The following is an 18,039-nucleotide window of genomic DNA, read 5'->3' as shown; positions in this document are numbered from 1 at the left end:
AAAAGACAGAGAAAAATTTTAACTGTCTGGAATAATTAGCTACAAATTCACAGAATCACAGAATCACAGAATCACAGAATGTTAGGGATTGGAAGTGACCTCAGAAGATCATCTATTCCAATTCCCCTGCTGGAGCAGAAACATCTACATGAGGTTACACAGGAATGTGTCCAGGCGGGTTTTGAATGTCTCCAGAGTAGGAGACTCCACAACCCCCCTGGGCAGCCTGTTCCAGTGTTCTGTCACCCTCACTGAGAAAAAGTTTCTTCTCGAATTTAAGTGGAACCTCCTGTGTTTGAACCCATTACCCCTTGTCCTACTGTTGGTTGTCACTAAGAGCCTGGCTCCATCCTCGTGACACTCACCCTTTACATATTTGTAAACATTAATAAGGTTACCCCTCAGTCTCCTCTTCTCCAAGCTAAAGAGACCCAGCTCCCTCAGCCATTCCTCATAAGGGAGATACTCCACTGCCTCAATCATCTTTGTTGCCCTGCGCTGGACTCTCTCCAGCAGTTCCCTGTCCTTCTTGAACTGAGGGGCCCAGAACTGGACACAATATTCCAAGTGCGGTCTCACCAGGGCAGAGTAGAGGGGAGGGAGGACCTCTCTTGACCTACTAACCACCCCCCTTCTAATACACCCCAGGATGCCATTGGCCTTCTTGGCCACAAGGGCACAGTGCTGGCTCATGGTCATCCTGCTGTCTATCAGGAGCCCCGGGTCCCTTTCCCCTACTCTGCACTCTAATAGCTCATTATACTGGAACCTGGGGTTGTTCCTGCCCAGATGCAATACTCTACGCTTTCCCTTGATATATTTCATTAAAATTTTCCCTGCCCAACTCTCCAGCCTGTCCAGGTCTCACTGGATGGCAGCACAGCCTTCTGGCGTGTCAGCCACTCCTCCTAGCTTGGTGTCATCAGCAAACTTGCTGACAGTGCACTCTATTCCCCCATCCAAATCGTTGATGAATTTATGGAATAGTACTGGTCCCAGTACTGACCCTTGAGGCACTCCACTAGATACAGGCCTTAATTCCATGGAATTAAGAGAGGTGAGGTTTTCAATGAAAAAAAAAAATTCTCCCATAGTGATCAGTAAGGAGTTTCAAATAATTTATAAAAATGCCACAATTATAACTTGTCATACTATAAAAGTTATTATATGAAATGCTGGTTTTGATCAGCTGCAAAAAAATATGTTTATCATGTGGTATTGCAAGATTTGCATGTTGGAGGAAAAGAATCAGTCAAGCACACTACAAAAGACAGAAGTCAACTCTTTATACAAGACACGCTAAAACAAAACCAGCCCAAACCAGGAAAACCTGTTGATCACCCTTTAAAAACAAAATAAGAAAGATGCCTGGGCAAATTATGGGTGTGCCGTTTATCATTACGGCCTGCCTGGGCTTAGAGATATAAAGCAATTGTCTTGCAGAAAAGGATCTGATAACTAATTATTTACCTTTTAGTACAAACATTAACTTCTTCAAAAGTGATCATCCTCATAATCAAGTAATAAGGAACTAAAAAAGCTCACAATGCTTTAGTTTTTATTCACACATGTGTACTTCATTAGGAAAGAAATCGATTTGATCATCTGACTATCTGAAACAACTGAATTTTTCCAGTGATAATCTGTGATAGTTACAAAGAGTGAACTGTAATCCTATTTAGAATTACTTATAAAAATATCTCACGTAAAGCTAAGTAGCTAATCCTCAGTTAATAATTTGATTACTTTAGCTTTGTCTCATAGTCAAATCACCTGATTTTAAAAATAACATAGTTTTGCAATTCGAATTTATTCACCAGATATTTCTTGTAAATTATTTTTATATGTAGACTCTGCTGGCAGGAATATGCAATATCCAAACTGTGCTAGAACATGCTGATCACATGATGTTCCTTTCTTCCCAAGCTGGATGAGTAAAACTTGGAAATAGCTTTCTTCACAAGGAGAAAAACATCTATTTGCTAATGCTTCATTAGAAATGTATTGTTTAACTGATCATTCCTGTTTGAAACGTATCCATGGGAAATAAACACAAGAACAATTAGGCAAAACAGTTTCAACTCGCCAAGTTTCATAAGTATGTGTGATAGTTTATGTTCATCTTTATTCAGTTCTTGTACCTGACTTTAGTCAAAACCAGGGAAAGACAAGAGCTGTCATTACATTACATTCACGTGGAATTTAGTCAATCTGATTAATTGCTGCTATGTTTCTTGGGTGTGCTTAGTATGAAACATTGAACCGAGAAAGTCTGTGGATCGAGTTTAGCTCAGTAAAATCACTGTTATGCTGGCTTCTCAAAGTACCCCTAAAGACTGACATTTACAAACCCGTGCTCTCCACAGCATCACAGTAATCCACCACTGACCTATTTTGGTATTGTGCTTCTAATAACTGGACTGTCTTTCATCATACTGAATAGGCATGTTCACTTAAAAAAAAAAAAAAAATTTAATGACAGTTTTCAGCCTGTCTATAGCTACCTTTTAGTATAATATTACCACAGATGATGCTCTAAATCCTTCATGCCAAAAAGATTGTATCCCCTTGGTACAGTCATGACTTCTTAACTGGTTTTGTAGTAGAATATAATGATGTGAAAGATTAAGTAAGAACATAAAAAGAACTTCAAAATCTCTCATTAGATTTTTGATTTTACTTCTTTTTAAAGTTCAATAGAAGTGGATAAGAGAAGTCAACATGTATTTTCCTAAAGGAAAATTCACCATCTTTGACATACTTTCAGAAATACATGAAACCTTGTTAATTTTATAATTTTTTCACATTGCTCTCTGTTGAATCCCTGAACAATTCACCTTGGGTAGTGCTATACCATCTGTAAAGAATTTTCTGTCTAATATATTAAGTAATTATAATTCAGTATGCACTGTGATACAAAATGGTGGCAAAGGTCACAATTAGAATTTGTTTTCTGTTAGCAAATAATTTTTAAACTGTGCTAAACTGAAATGAAGAAATAGAAAAAGATCTTCAGACTTGGAAAATGAATCTATAATGATACAGAAACACACAGCCAAGCCACATCTACGTACCTGCCCATGACCTAATGTAAACACACAGGGGTATCTCCTGCCAGTTCAAGAACCCTATGCCATTACCTATTGTGTTGATTCAGGATAGCTTCCATCTAGCATTAGCCCTACTGTTTTCTAAGACAGACTTAGGTGTCCTCTTTCAGTGCCTCCATTGTTATAACTGAAGAGGAAGAAGACTGCAGTATTCTTTATCAAACATTACCTTGGTCAGTTTAGAAAAATGATAGATTTGTCCCTTCCTGCACCGCTGCATTCATGTTTATAGAGGCCTTTGGACAGAAAGTAGCTTAGGCTCCTTTGTAAATGCTCAGGCTTGGCTATCTCTAGGACTCTGATCTTTTCTAAATCTTCAGTGACTTCGGAAACCCTGAAACAGTTTCATCATGAGACACTGCTCTGTCAACCCTTATGTCTTGCAGAGCAATTCTCTGTTGCTGACTCAATCAAAATAACAAACCAATCCAATAGCTATTATATCTATGGTGAAATGACTGGCTTGGTAGACAAGTGGAGAGCAGTGGACACTGTCTGCCTTGACATCAATATGCTTTCAAGACTGTCTTCCATGAGACCCTCACAGAAAAGCTGATGAAATATGGACTGGATGAGCTGACAGTGATGTGACTGAAAACTGACTGAGCTCAGAGGATGGTGATCAGTGGTATGAAGTTAAACAGGAGGCCAATAACTAGTGATATCCTGGGGATGGATATTGGGTACAATACTCCTCAACATCTTCATCAGTGATCTGGATGATGGAACAGAGTGTGCCCTCAACAGTTTTGGTGATGATACAGGAGTGGAAGAAGTGACTGATACGCCAGAGGGTCATGCTTCCATTCAGAGTGACCTCAACAGGCTGGAGAAATGAGCTGACAGGGACCCCACGAAGTTCAACAAGGGAAAATTCAACTGCAGGCATCAGTACATCCTGGTGGCTGCCTGGATGGAAATCAACTTTGCAGAAAAGGACCTGGTGGGTGTCCTCTATGACTGAGCACTGGAACAAGTTTCCCAGAGAGGCTGTGGAGTCTCCTTCGCTGGAGATATTCAGAGGCCATCTGGTTGTGGTCCTGGGCAACCTGCTCTAGTTGACCCTGCTTAAATAGGCAGGTTGCACCAGGTGACCTCCTGATACTTCTTCCAACCTCAACTATTCTTTCGCTCTGTGAAAATATTGATGAAAAAGGCAGAAGGAGCTTACCCATTGACTTAAACAGGACAAAGATTACACCCTAACTCAATTATGAGCATTTGAAATATTGGAAATATTCACTTGTCCCAGGTGAAATAAATAAATGGCTGCTATCATCTTTAAAAGCAAATGTTTTTCTCACAGATATTCTAAAACCAGTGCAGGATTGCCCATTATTTGACCATTTCTTAAAAGAAAGTCTCATTTGGGCTGTCTTTAGCAGAAACAGGCAGAAAAATCTGATGAGTATGAAAAAGCATATAGTGGTAGTTGATAGCAAAGGTGATAATACGCATGTTCCTGGTTTATTATGAAAACTTTTGGAAAAGCACATAACACAGCTACCCTTTTTAACCCTTCCTTAAAGCAATAAATGAAACGTTTTCATCAAGAAATTTTGTGGTAAATCTTGAGATAAATAAGCAAGCAATCACTGTCTGTGTTTATTGTAATGAAAACATATTTTATTTAATTTTTCAGAAGAAACTACTGGGTTAAAGGATTAAAAAACCATAAACATATACCTTAATTGCTAATCTACACATAATAATCTGCAAAATATGTCTAAATGTAGACCATAACACTGATGTGAATTTGGGACTTCCCAAGTGTGCCATGTCCAGATTGAAACTTTGGTTTGAATATGCTTATGAACTACAACAAAATCCAGAATATCAATGATAGAGGTCAAAGAAAACTCTTTGGCCTGAGATGGATGAATCCAAAAGAAAAAGTAACTTTCTCTAATTATTCTGCAGCAAATGTGCATCTGAGGCTGCTGGATTTCTCCAAGGGCAGAACAGCTGCCCTTGAAAACTACTGTATCTGAAAAAGCTGAAAAAGAGGAGGACCAACAGTGGCAGAGGAATGCTGGACAACAGGGAAGGGACATGAACTCATACAACACAAGGTGATGTCTACAGTTACATTCAAAATGATCTTCAAATAGTCTGAACTACCTGAATCTCATTTCTATTTCAGGTTTTGCAGCTCCAACTCAAGTGACTCATACTCTGCTTTTCTAAACCCCTGATATTGCAGTGAGATATATTTCAGGTGGTTTTGCTATTAGCAAATCTTCTGTGCCCGCAACTCACATCATATCACTAAGCTCCAGTCTCACGTAGTTAGCCACAGCAGGTGAGACAAGCCAAAGAAGAAATAAAATTTCTTGCTTGAGAGCAAGAGAGAGGCCATGAGTGTGGTGAAAGGTTTTCACTGTGCAGGATCCGGGATTTCTCAGAGGACTTTGAAGCACATCCAATGAATGTTGAAGAGAAGGCAACTGAGGTGGGGAAATTCTGACAGGTGTGTTATTATTTTTTCTAGATCTATGTATGTTTATAATAAACAGAATATAACTATGTTTTGGAAATCCTGTAAAGTCTTGTATCTGCTTACCTTCAGTTACTGTGGTGTGCTCAAGAATAAACCCTGAGTGGGAGTCTTGGATAAAGAAACATAAAATGCTTTGTTCTCTTCATACCAAGAAGGCTTAAGACTTTTGTTGAACACTGATATGTTACCTAATCAGAGGGATCATTCCCAGGTTTGTAATTCTGTGTGATGGCAGCATACCACACAGAGTTGTAAAAATATATTGATAGACTTCTGATACTTGAAGGTTTCCAAGTATGCTAGGCAGAAAGGTGTAAATTCTGGTCTAATGACATTAACACCAAATCAATATCACTTATCCAGAATGGTTATCAGTGAAGAATACAAACCAGAAAAATATGTTGTGTGAAATTATTGGTGTTGATGTAAAAACCTCCATTTAGAGACTATAGGGAAGAAGAACCTTCTGTTTTCCACCTCCTCCTGGAGGTAACTCTCTGTAGATTTGGCCATTAGTTTTAGTGGTTGCAATTTTTATACTTTATGGAAAGTGCTTTTCATTACCTGTTATAAAAATCACATTGCATAAGGAGATAACTATATCATGCTAACAATCAAGAGCCATTTGCTTCATGGCACTTCAGCATCACATTTAAATGGCACTGCATTGCTTATTGCATACTAATAATTACTCAACTTTAACATCATTGGTAATTGGATTAGACAGTTGAGAAGAAGATGAAAAAGGGAAGGAAAATTATTCTGGTGCTCTTCAATGCCACACTTCTGGTATAACAAGGACTTAGATCTGAAAGGGACAGTAAAAGCAGATTCAGGCTCTTGCTCCAGACAATACTCAGGCTAAGTCAAGTAAGACAGTGGAAAGGCAGTGAACTCTTAGACAATGTTTGTATCTTGTATTTAAGGTACTGGGGAAAAAGCATCATATCCATCCCTGAAGGCTACACTCTCCCCAGAAGCACTAGATAACTCTGTATATATAGATATATATGCTTTCTGGGAAGACATATCAGAAGATAAAGGTAGAAAAATGGATTAATGACAGAGTGTTGCATTCCTCTGGAACTCTTATGATCTAAGAAGCATACCAAAGTCTTGGAAAAGCTATCCACAATGTCATATTGGAGACATCCAAGCTGAATTGCAAGGCAGAAAGGCTGAATGACCAACTGAATATCAAATGCCAATTGAATAAGTGCCAGAAATCACATGAGCTGGCTATAATACCATAGTAAAGGCCAAAGCACAGCACTGAGCACTCCATGTTCCTAGCACACTTACACTGATGGGTTTGGTCTGAGAAGCAAACCCTTCCAGCATATGGCAGATGTCAGACCAGCAGCTGTTTCCAGTAAGGATCACAGAGAAGGCCATTGTCTTTTGGAGGTGGGTGATAGAAATACAATTTAGCTGTACAGATATGATCTGCATATGAACTTGCCCTCAGGGCCTAGTAATGGGACATGCTCCATTTTATCTACCAGTAAGATGCAGCCTTGGATACCAGAATAGATGGTAAAATATCAACACTGAGATATAGAAGGTACTACCTTCTATATATATAAAAATGTTATTTTTCAGCCTGAGAATTGTAACAATATTTGGTTTTGCCTTTGCAGGAGAATTACACCCATCACTGCACACAATTATTCATAAAAGCTGCTCTTCATTTGTGGCTTACAAAACATCACAGGTGTGTTTAGAATTCATTGTGCACAATCTTTAAAGGTCAGTGCACATGTTTATGGTTATGCTGCACAAAGATTTGCTGTTGAATGTAATTTTAGGTCACAGTACTTATGCTCACTTCAGCTGAGGTCAGAAAAGAGAAAGAACGAACAAGGAGACATTAGTATTTTAAGGAAAATAGATCATAAAGAGGACAAACTTCATATTTATTTGAGGCAAAACACAGAGAGGTTTGGTCCAAAAGCAGAATCTTTCAGAACATTCTAAACAATAAGGAGCAAGGTTAACCTGGAAATCAGTTTGGAAACTTAACTATAGCTACAGCAATAATGGCATTTTAAAGAGTGTTTATAGATGGAATACTCACTGTAAAATGCAAATATTTCCTTTGTTAGTAAGTCTTTTTCTACGGTAAACAGTGGGGTTTTATTTTCTTCCATATTGCATTATAGAGTGCTATTCAATATAGTGTTACAATGTCTGTTTAGACATTGCATCCAAGAAAAAGGCACTTAAGGAAGCCATCTGACTGTAAAGTATCTTAGCTGTAATTGGATAAGTGTCTGTATTTTCCTTTATATCAACTAAAGAATCTAAATGTCCTTCTGGAATACATTTATTGTAATTGATAGTTAAGTTTATTGTCATTGTAACACTATCTAGTATTCTCAATCTCTAGCAGTATTGTTCTCCATTGTGATCCACAGATGTACAAAGCAAAGTTGTATTTTTAATTTTTGGTGCTTGGGTTAAGGGTGACTGGATATGATAAAAAGGATGTGCCTCATAAATATAACAGGAAAATTACAGGAACACAGTAACCATGTCTACTAAAGGAAAAAGAGTTCATTTTTAAACCACAGACAAAAAGAAAAATATCTGAAAGACAAAATACAGAAGGATGGTTATTCATTTATATATTAGCTAAATTAAAACCACTAAATTATCTCTCTCTATCTTGAATGTCTGTATCAACGAGAACTTCCATCTGTTTTCATGTTAAAGCTACAGAAAAAAAAAAAAGTGGGGGGGGGGGGAAATAACCACTAAAGAAAACAAAGCTAAAAATCTGTTCAAGTTATATAACTTCAGTTGTGTTTGTGTAAGCGAAAATATTCACCATTAGTCTGGGGATCAGATTCTTCAGTGGCCTTATTCACATTGGTATAAATGAGAAAGGAATTTGATCTTTAATAATTTTCTAAACCTGAATATCAACTCCAGGTCACTCTTTAGGAACAGGTATGTTAAAAAGAGATAATTTATCCAAGGATGGATAAAGCTATGTGGCTATGTCACTTCTAGGTCAATGCTTTTTTGCAGTAGCACAGCTCAGTGGGGAAAAAAACCCCCACATCCTTGCCACAAGAGCTTTTTGGTTATCTGGGCAGAATTAATTGGCTGTCTCAGTCTCTGGAAAAAACTAGCCACATAAACAAGCCTGAGCTTGACTCTGTCTTTGACGTTGCAATGTGTGCTCCATTAAAACCAGCATAGACAACTCCTGCTTCACTAATGTAAAACTGAGTATAATTCTTTCTGCTATAGAGATGAGCTGCCTATGGAAATGAGCCAAGGGAAGTGAGGTAAACATGTTTTTCAATCATTGTTCTCTGTACGCAACTATACATCCCCTGTAAGTGTACAGGGCTTTTGACTGGGGAAGACCCTGCTTGCAGCTGTCTGCCTGCCAGGAGTTTCCATGCCCAGAAATCAGCTGGTTCAGCTCCTTGTATCGTGTTTCACTCGTCAATGGGGTGAAGGTGCGTTTTAACTGATCCTCCAGAACCCGCCTTTGGAGAATGAAACTGTCAGGAATCTCCCCTGTGCATCTGCAGCGAGGATGAGACCTGTGTCGACATTCAGCACATACCCATGGGTCGGTTTAAAGGCTCCCCTTATGGGCCTTGTCCTTGGGTGACTTCTCCAGTTATTGAAAAAGCTTCTGGTAAAGCAGAAACTTAAACCAAGAGCTAAATCTACACTCAAGAGTTCTGCATTTGGCTTAGACTTCGTGTACCCTGTGTTTTATAAAAAATACATATAAACGCAGACCTCCTCTTTTTAAAGACTTTTGTGATTCACTATGTTTTAGGTGTACTTTCTGAATGTCTCTCTTCACCTTAACGTTAATTTTGTAGCAAATTACCATTTCAGAGGGCATTAAAACAGGCAGTATTTTCTTCCCCCACCCTTTCAAGTTTTCCTGTTCTTATTGTGAAATATGTTCAAGTTGAGAGATGAGACAGGTTCTGCTGCTTACATATGCTTATATAAATTATACTTTACTTTTTGGGCATTGTTATGTTCTTTGTTTTCAGTGATACCCCAGGGTTCTCTCAGTGACAAAAAAGTCTGTGGTCTGGCAGGCTTTTGTTTGAAATGGGTTAGGTTACTTCAAGAAAGAAAAGGTTGGGAAAGAAAGCATATGACAAGAAAAAGCTTGTTTCATATAACGAAGTGCAAATAACCAAACCCAAGGCTTTGCATGTCTATGAAAATTGTCCTGGATTAAGATGCAATACACATACATACATATATTTATGTATGTATATATGCTCAGTACTACTGATTTCAGCGTAATTCTAAGCACAGACCTCATTCAGAATGAGAGCACATTTTCCTGGCATTATCTACTTCCAAAATATGCTCCTCCTAGGGCAAGTGTCTTAATTTGGATTTTTTTTTTTTTTAAGGTAAGCAATCCCAAATAAGGTCTACATAAGAAGACATTGTATATACCTGTTTATTAGAAGAATTCTTTCTCAGTTAGAAACAATGGAATATTTTGCACCATAGCTCAAGAAACATCAGAGCGAGCAGGATATACAAAAGGTGAAGCAAATGCATTTTGAGGAAGATGTTACGGGAGAAGTTAATGGACCACGAAACAAGCAAATTCGTATTTATCTTTAATTGTAAGAGAAATCTAAAGAAGTTAACCTTGAATGCTGAAAGGTATACAGTCATTAAACCCAGTTATCGACAATTACTGGTGCTGGGATTTAGTTGCCTAAATACAAACATCTAATGCATATATTTGTGACTATATCTATATCTGTCTACCTGTGTTATATTAATTGTGCACAGGACTTATGGAGATCTTCTCCTTTCTGGGGCAGCAGCTGGCAGCCAGTGCATCTCAAATGGCAACAGGTACCTCTGTTTAAGTGACTGAATTCCATCTTTCATTTCATTGTGGCATTTTTATTTCCATTTATGTAAAAGAAGCTATGTTGTAACAGTCTAAATAAGAAAGTAAAGTACGTAAAGCAATGTACTGATGTAGTCTCATTTTCTGTGGAAATAAAATACAAGTAACATTGACCCAGTTTCATGAGGTCTTAAATTTCAGCAGAATGGCTGATTCCATCAGTTTCTAGTGCTACCTAAATTTCTCTGACCAACTCTGCTCTTCAGGTTCTGGTCTCTTACAGCTTCTCACATCACACATCTGTTGTCATTTCCTCTAGTATAAAGTTACAGTGACTGTACACTGGAGAGTACAGCCTGGCCTAGAGTCTGCAAATTACTTTGTGTATCTGCTTTTAGATCCAGTCTTTATTCTTTCTATGAATTCAAATGGCTAAACTGATTCACATTCAGACTTAAGTTATTTCTTGTGTGCAGATACTTTTATTTCAGAATAAAAGCATAAAATATTATTTGATACATGAATAAAATCGACAGACTCAAGAAGTGTAATGAAAATTATGTGTGCTGAAGCATTTGGACAGATTGAAGTAGAAATGCTGTCAGTGTAACTTAAAAATTTGCTACTTTGTTGTGAATGATCATTATAAAATAGCTTAAAACTCATCCAGCTGTGATGACTGCTATTCCAACCAGCATCATAGCTGGCCAGAACTGAAAGAGTGATTCTGTGCAAGTGGAAGCTTCATCACTGGTAAAATGAGCCCAAGAAAGAGGCACATCCATGGGCAGGTTTGTGCATTCAGGGGAAGGCATGCTAGGACGTGAACAGAATGATGCTGCTGGGTGAGGCCTGAACGAGCAGGGTGAGCACCAGTCCCACACTGCAAACAAAAGTGCGAGCATAGAGTAGAAGGAGCAAGCAGAAGTGACATGTGCAGGCACAAAGTAATGACAAGGCCTTTACACGTTACCAGACCACAGAGCCCAGCATCTGGGAAGAAAACATGGAAATGGAAGAGCCTTAATGAGACCATGATGACCGGTTGTTTACTCAACTACAGCACAAAACTCGTTAGTACCAGCTGACTGCCCCTGTGGTGTACTGTGAGGGACCTCACCTAATTGCCTGAGTTCCTGGAGATGAAAGATCTCTTCCCTTGAATAGGCAATGATCTAATTAGTGTGTTTCTGTGCAGCATTTCTGGTTCTATATCTTTCTTTTATTTTGGTACCATGTCATGTGGTATCCAAAGGCAACAACATTGACCTCTGAACATTTAACATATTGTGCTAGTCTTTAAAGAAAGATTTTTCAGAGCTGAACTGCCATGGGAAATTTTAATGAAACAAGATACAGATTTTATATTCTGCTTTGACACAAAGGTGTTCAGGAACCTGCAAATGAAATAGATTTATTGCATAACATTTCTTTGAAAGCAGTTAGACTGCTAGACTGTTCGGGGATAACCCTACAAAGAATGTGAAAGAACCAGAAAGCTAACTAAAAATGGTCTTCCCGATGCACTTGGCTTCTGTACAATAGAAGAGTAGAAGAATTTATGAGCTATGGCTTAAGAAAGTCAGTGGAAGCCCTCCACAAGACCACCTACAATGAGATTCAGTTGTGAATTTGAGATTCCTCATGTACAAAATATTATGTGTGACAAAAACGGGAAATGACTGGAGTGAGCAATTAGTACAGTTTGTGTGGATTTAGAAAAAGTACAGGATGAATGATAGCAACAAAAAGGGCAAAAGGTGAAAGTGACTGGCAGGAGATATGTGTTATAATTGCATATGAAGCTCTTTGTTAGTCTTACTTTGTAAGTCAGCTACCCCAGGGATGTTTTACACTTCTAGCTAGGTTGGTGAGTCATCCAGCCAGTCTGAGCTTCAGCTGCTTCATCTATCAAAGTGGAGAATAATACTTCTTTGGGTTGTTGGAGTGTTACAACTTAGAATTCCTAAACCACTGTTGAGTTCCAAGGTAGTAAAATACATGGGAATGCAGAGGATGGTCATTACTTTAATTCCCTATGACGCGGGTTTTTTGCCCAGAGACATATCTACCACAGGTATTTCTTTGATAAGCTCGTTTGAAGTGGTATGCAAAAAAGCCTTTCTGTTTGCAAGAGACAGTTTGTGTGTGCTTTGGAGCATGCCAGAACATATCTGAAAAGCAAAATGTGTTTTCCAGGGTCATTTCAGATCACAGAGCATCCATACAACACATAGTTGCAGTGCACACACTACTTCTACACTACCAGCCCCAAAGAAGCCTTTATTACCTAAAAGCAGGGGCACGATATGAATCCTGTACAGTCTCCATGCGTGGAGCGTGTGGCTGACCACAGCTGGAGCCTCTCCACACCCTCTGTGCAGTCTGCCCATCATTGCTCCACAGCCGGCAAGAAGCAAAGTGCCTGCAGGAGTTGAAGTTGCCTGATGTTCAAATTTAATCTTGTGTCTTTTCCCAAGGGCTCTGCTTCTAGGACTGCCTTACACAGATGCAGACCCTCACACCCATTCCTTGTCTGAGTTAAAACCAACCCTTCTCGCACCCCAAATCCCCCCAGTCCTCCATTCAGTCTCTCTTTGCCAAGCCCTGCTCTTGCTGAATTTGTTACAGGCAGATCTTTGCCAGTCAGACCATCTTTAACAGATCCTCATGCCTACATGAAACCAGGGAGAAGTCCCATGTCCTAGCTCGACAGCGGGTTTCACATAGCTTTGGAAACCTTCTCTTGCCCCGGATTTAGATGTGTGACAGATGGCTTACATTTGTGAATGTGACTGTATCCTCAGTTGCAGGTAAACAGTCACCTTCAAAAGAGAATGTGAAGAAACACAGTGAAGGTCTGGTCAGATGAGCAGAAGGACTTGGAGAGCTTTCAAGCACAACTAAGTACAACTCCTATAGGAAGCAATAAACTCTGCCAACTCATTAGGAAGTGCAACCCTATACCACTTGTCTTGCAAACTGCTTTTGAGTGGCAAAGAGACCAAACAAATGTGAAAAAGTGCCACAGAGACTGAAAAACTGCCCAGAGTGAGATTATACAGAGTTGAAAGCCCCACATGGGGGGATGAGATTCTCATGCTTCATGCAGAAACAGAATATAAGCCATGTTCAGATGATGTGGAAGGATGTCATCTTAGTAATTCAGTATGGAAACAAAAGCAGAAAGAACTGGGAGAGTTTGTTTCACTGCTCTTCATATGTTAGCCCTAAGCTATTAGTTCAATGGCATATACATAAAATCTGCACAATTGGAGAATGAATTTCTTCTAGCCATATCACTGCATGTGCTTCTTTACATTGAGCATATAAACTGACATAGGCGATTAGTAGTGACTTGAGTTCACATCTCTCTTGATCGTAGGTATAACAACTAAGAAGTGCCCTCAAACACAGATTTTCTGCAGAGAGGAGCATAAGGAGAAAGGGGAGGCTACTCTGTCTTTTGTGACTTGTTTGAGTAGCCACAACGCACAGTTTATTCACTCCATCTAGCACTTTAAATATATGGCAGAAGTGATAATGTTGCCAAATACCCTTGCTTCTTTATCAGACAGGTATTTGTAGAAAATTATTTGCAGCATGGTTTCCAAAGCTCTGGAAAGCTCACAAAATATTTAGGTCTGTTCAGTTAGAAGTACACATTTCACAAGCATTTTCCAGCCGCTTACATAGGGAGGCTTGGATCTCAGTAGATTATTCATGGAGTATTGTCAAAAGCGTAAAGCTGTGCCAGAATGAACTATGGCTAAAGAAGTACTGAACGCATGGTGAATTTCTCACAATGAATGGTGAACATTGGTAACTCACACAAGACTGTGAGCATCAACTAGAAAGCCCTGGCTGAGTGATGAGAATTGAAGAACAAGCAGAAATTTGGTCACCCTGGTATTTATTGCAGCAAACTATATCTTAAAAATTGCTGGTTATCTTGGAAATGGCTGTGGATTAGTCAGGCTGTAAAGCTGTCAGTTTTATTAAGGTATGGGCAGCGGATTTATGCTTTTTTTCAGTTATGTGAGAAAAATAGAAGTCAGTCATCAAAGTGTTTTCAAAAGGAAATGAACTGGCTATCAGGTTGAAAATGGCCATTTTGTCTCTTTGAATTCTGGTCTGAGGAGCAAGCTTTCATACTGATTTCAGGTTTGAAGGCACAGGTGATTTGTGGCTGTCAAGTTTTGCCTAATCACCTGACTTGCTTGTGTGTCTCAGTGAACAGACTGCCAGTTCACAGGAATTGAAAATTACATCTTTGAACCTTTACAATGAAACTGGGACAATGAAAAAGCAAGCGTGACTTACAGGAGCAGAAATTGCTGCTCGCTCCCAACCCTGGATTTTTTCCTCACTGAAAATTAATTTAAAAAGTATTCCGACCACACCAATGACATCGAAGAACAATTGCCTGAATTTGGTTGGAAAGCTAAATGAATTTGGTTTTGACAGTATAACTAATGAGGTTTTGATTGCACACCGTTCAGCACAGAAGACACCATCCAAGATGACTTTCCAGGAAAGGAAAAGGAAGAAATGATTAAATTATGATGTGCCAGTACTCTCATAATCAGTCTCAGGAGTGTCCCCAGAGTCTTTTGGCTGTGAAAAAGAAGAAAGTTGCCAAGCTTGATATTAGACTTCAATCATCTTGATAACTTTCATATATTACAAAAATGTGGGTTTTTTTCTTTCTCATACTCCACTTGGATGGCTATATAAGATCATGGCTGACTTGAATTTGGTGGCAGCATTTTTCTCCTTTCCCATAAAACCTACCACCTCAGGTTCTTGCCTAGGAAGGAAGAAATCTCACTCTGACCTCTGAGCTGAAGAGAGGTTCGAACCAATACAGCCCATATTTCAGGAGGATATGAATGTGCACTAGGAGGCCAATGATTACAGAGCCGAAATAAGATGTGACACAAAGAGTAATTATAACCTCATGGTTAGAGCACTCTTGTGGGAGCAGAGCTTATATGCTTGTCCCTTCAGAGCAGTTGTTAGTCTGCAACCAGGCTCTCTTTAGCTGTGTTAGATGGCTAACAGTAGTAGCTAGAGCAGATAATGGATCTACCTTCCGCTCATTCCAAAGTTACAGTCTGTTTTGACGGGATCCATGTTCTGTGTTCATCCTTGGAGCCATTGGAAGATGCAATGGATTATGTGGGGTTTTTTTTGCTTATAATGCACCATCACCCAGTGTCACATCTGCCACACCTCTGTGCTAACGTATATTCTCTGTCTCTGTGGGTCGTTTTGATTTGGCATTCTGTGGAGGCTCATTTGTCTCTACTCGGGAAAGCCAAAGTGATGACGAGTGCAGCAACTCAGCTTGGAGCCTTGCTGGACAGCTGTGGTGAAGCTCGTAGCTAAACTGAGTTTTCAATTTAACATCAGGTGTGAATCTTTCATGACTAAAGAAAACACAGCAAAAGAAAGGAGCTTCAGTCTCCTCATCTCATCATGTAACTAGCAATTTAACATCACTGAAGCAGAATGCTCCTGGTCTGTCACTCTGTTCATCTCTGGAAGGGACAGCAAATCACAGTGAGCTCATCTGGCTTGGAAATGCCACTTCTGACAAGCAATGTCCTCAGTTAGGTTACCTTCCCGAGGAGGCCAGAAGTTCAGATCTGTTTCACTCTCAGGACATGTTGCAAATGTTCCTGCTTTTAACAGGCTTCAGAAAGGCACAACAGCAATACAGTTTGGTATTTCAAAGGGTTGTTTCACTCTGTGCTTTCCACCTGTGTACATGAGAAAACACTTTTTTGTTTTTCATAAAATTTGGCCTGTATGTATATTCTTAAAAACTGCCTAATGCTTTGCTTAAGCACTATTGGTGCCTTGAAAAATGAAAACAGAATAAATAAAAGCATAAAAAGACCTCTCTCAAGCAACTTAATAGAAAACAAAGAGAGTAAGGCTGATGTAATATATGAATGGGATCCAGGATTAACTGACCAGAGGCTCAGGGGGTCCTGTACTGATTCTGTGATGTGAATATTCTCCTAACTTTCTGCCAAACTGTGTATCCAAAGAATTTTGGGGATATACCCAAAAAGTATGTCTTTTCCAGCATCTAAAGCAAACTCCAGTATTCGAGTCAATGACATCACATTTCATCTTGGATCCAATTATAAACTTCAAAGACCTTTCAAAGATCCTGAAATCTGTGTTAAGACAAAATCCCTGTTTGAAGTCAGTTCTTACAGGGAATTGGAGGATATTTATATTCCGAAACCCACACTTAAATTATAAAAGGAGTGGCCTATTTTACGCTTGAACACAGCTCATTAGAGAAATCTCTTAATGAATATTTTTCAATCATCTAACAGAGAAAATCAAAGCACATAGGATATACTATAAGATTTGCATGGATTGCTAGATACTCTAGTGAACATGTGCTCTGCAAATTATGTGCCATTAATAGTTTTGTGCTCATTCATCAGCATATGATTTAATAATAATTTCAATAGTGTATTTCTATATAATCTGTATTATGAAAGGGAAAATGTATGAAAGTAACCACTATCTCTGCTCAAAGGCAGCACCTCTGAGACAGTTACATAATTAATGGTAGCATTATTTTTGCATACATTAATTTATTTTGAACATCAAAATTCCTTAAAAATGCTGCTTACTTTTCTGATCTGTTGAAGTTCATGATGTGAAACAAACTGGCACAGAATCTGAATTCCCTGCCTCTGCCATCCTGGAATTTGTATTTTATCTTCATTCTGACTCGAGCTTCAACTACAAAAAATGGAAGGTGTTAATAGTCTGATGACTATTTTCTTGGGAGCTGGTCTCTGTACATTTCAAGACTCTTAAGGCAAGAGAAATATAGAACATCTATGGATGAGTGCCTGACCAATGGGATGTTCTTTATAGGGCAGCCCCAGGCATCTTCAGTGATACTAGCTATGCAATTGTTTGAATACTATCTTTTTTAGATGTGCTCAGTGTGGAGAGGATCCTCTCAATCTATATGACAAGAAATTTAGGCAAAACATTCTGAAAACAGAGAAAAGAGAGAATAAGAACATTTAAAGTACTTAGAGATTCAGGCCATGTCAATTTTAGGGACAACTGCATGAGCCCCAACTTTCAGGGAAAGCTGATCTCCTGGAGGCCTCAACTTAGTCACTCTGAGTTATTTTGGAGAATCTAGGAATTGAGACAAAATATCGCTCTGCCATAGGGGTCTTTCTATGTTTAGTAAGTTGACGTGGCCTCACAGGGACCAAAACATGGGACTTTATTGTTTATATTGACCAAGGCTTCCTATAAAGAAAATTTCATGAAGCTACGGCAAGAGAACCAAAATACATATCAGTGCTTATTCATATGTCTAGTATGAACTGTTACTGCTTTTGTAGTTTCCCCCTTAGCTAACTTCTGAAAGAATAGTGGTGGTTTTATTTTAATATGAATAAATTCAGGCTTCTGTGGAAAATAAGAGCTAGATAAATGGTGAATGATTTATTCTGTGCAAGGTGTACCATGGCTTATACAGCTGCATCTGTGGGACAGAAAGAGTATGA

Source organism: Patagioenas fasciata, chromosome 1, assembly GCF_037038585.1.
Source record: "Patagioenas fasciata isolate bPatFas1 chromosome 1, bPatFas1.hap1, whole genome shotgun sequence".
NCBI classification, from domain to species: Eukaryota; Metazoa; Chordata; class Aves; order Columbiformes; family Columbidae; genus Patagioenas; species Patagioenas fasciata.
This window is presented reverse-complemented; position numbering follows the sequence as displayed.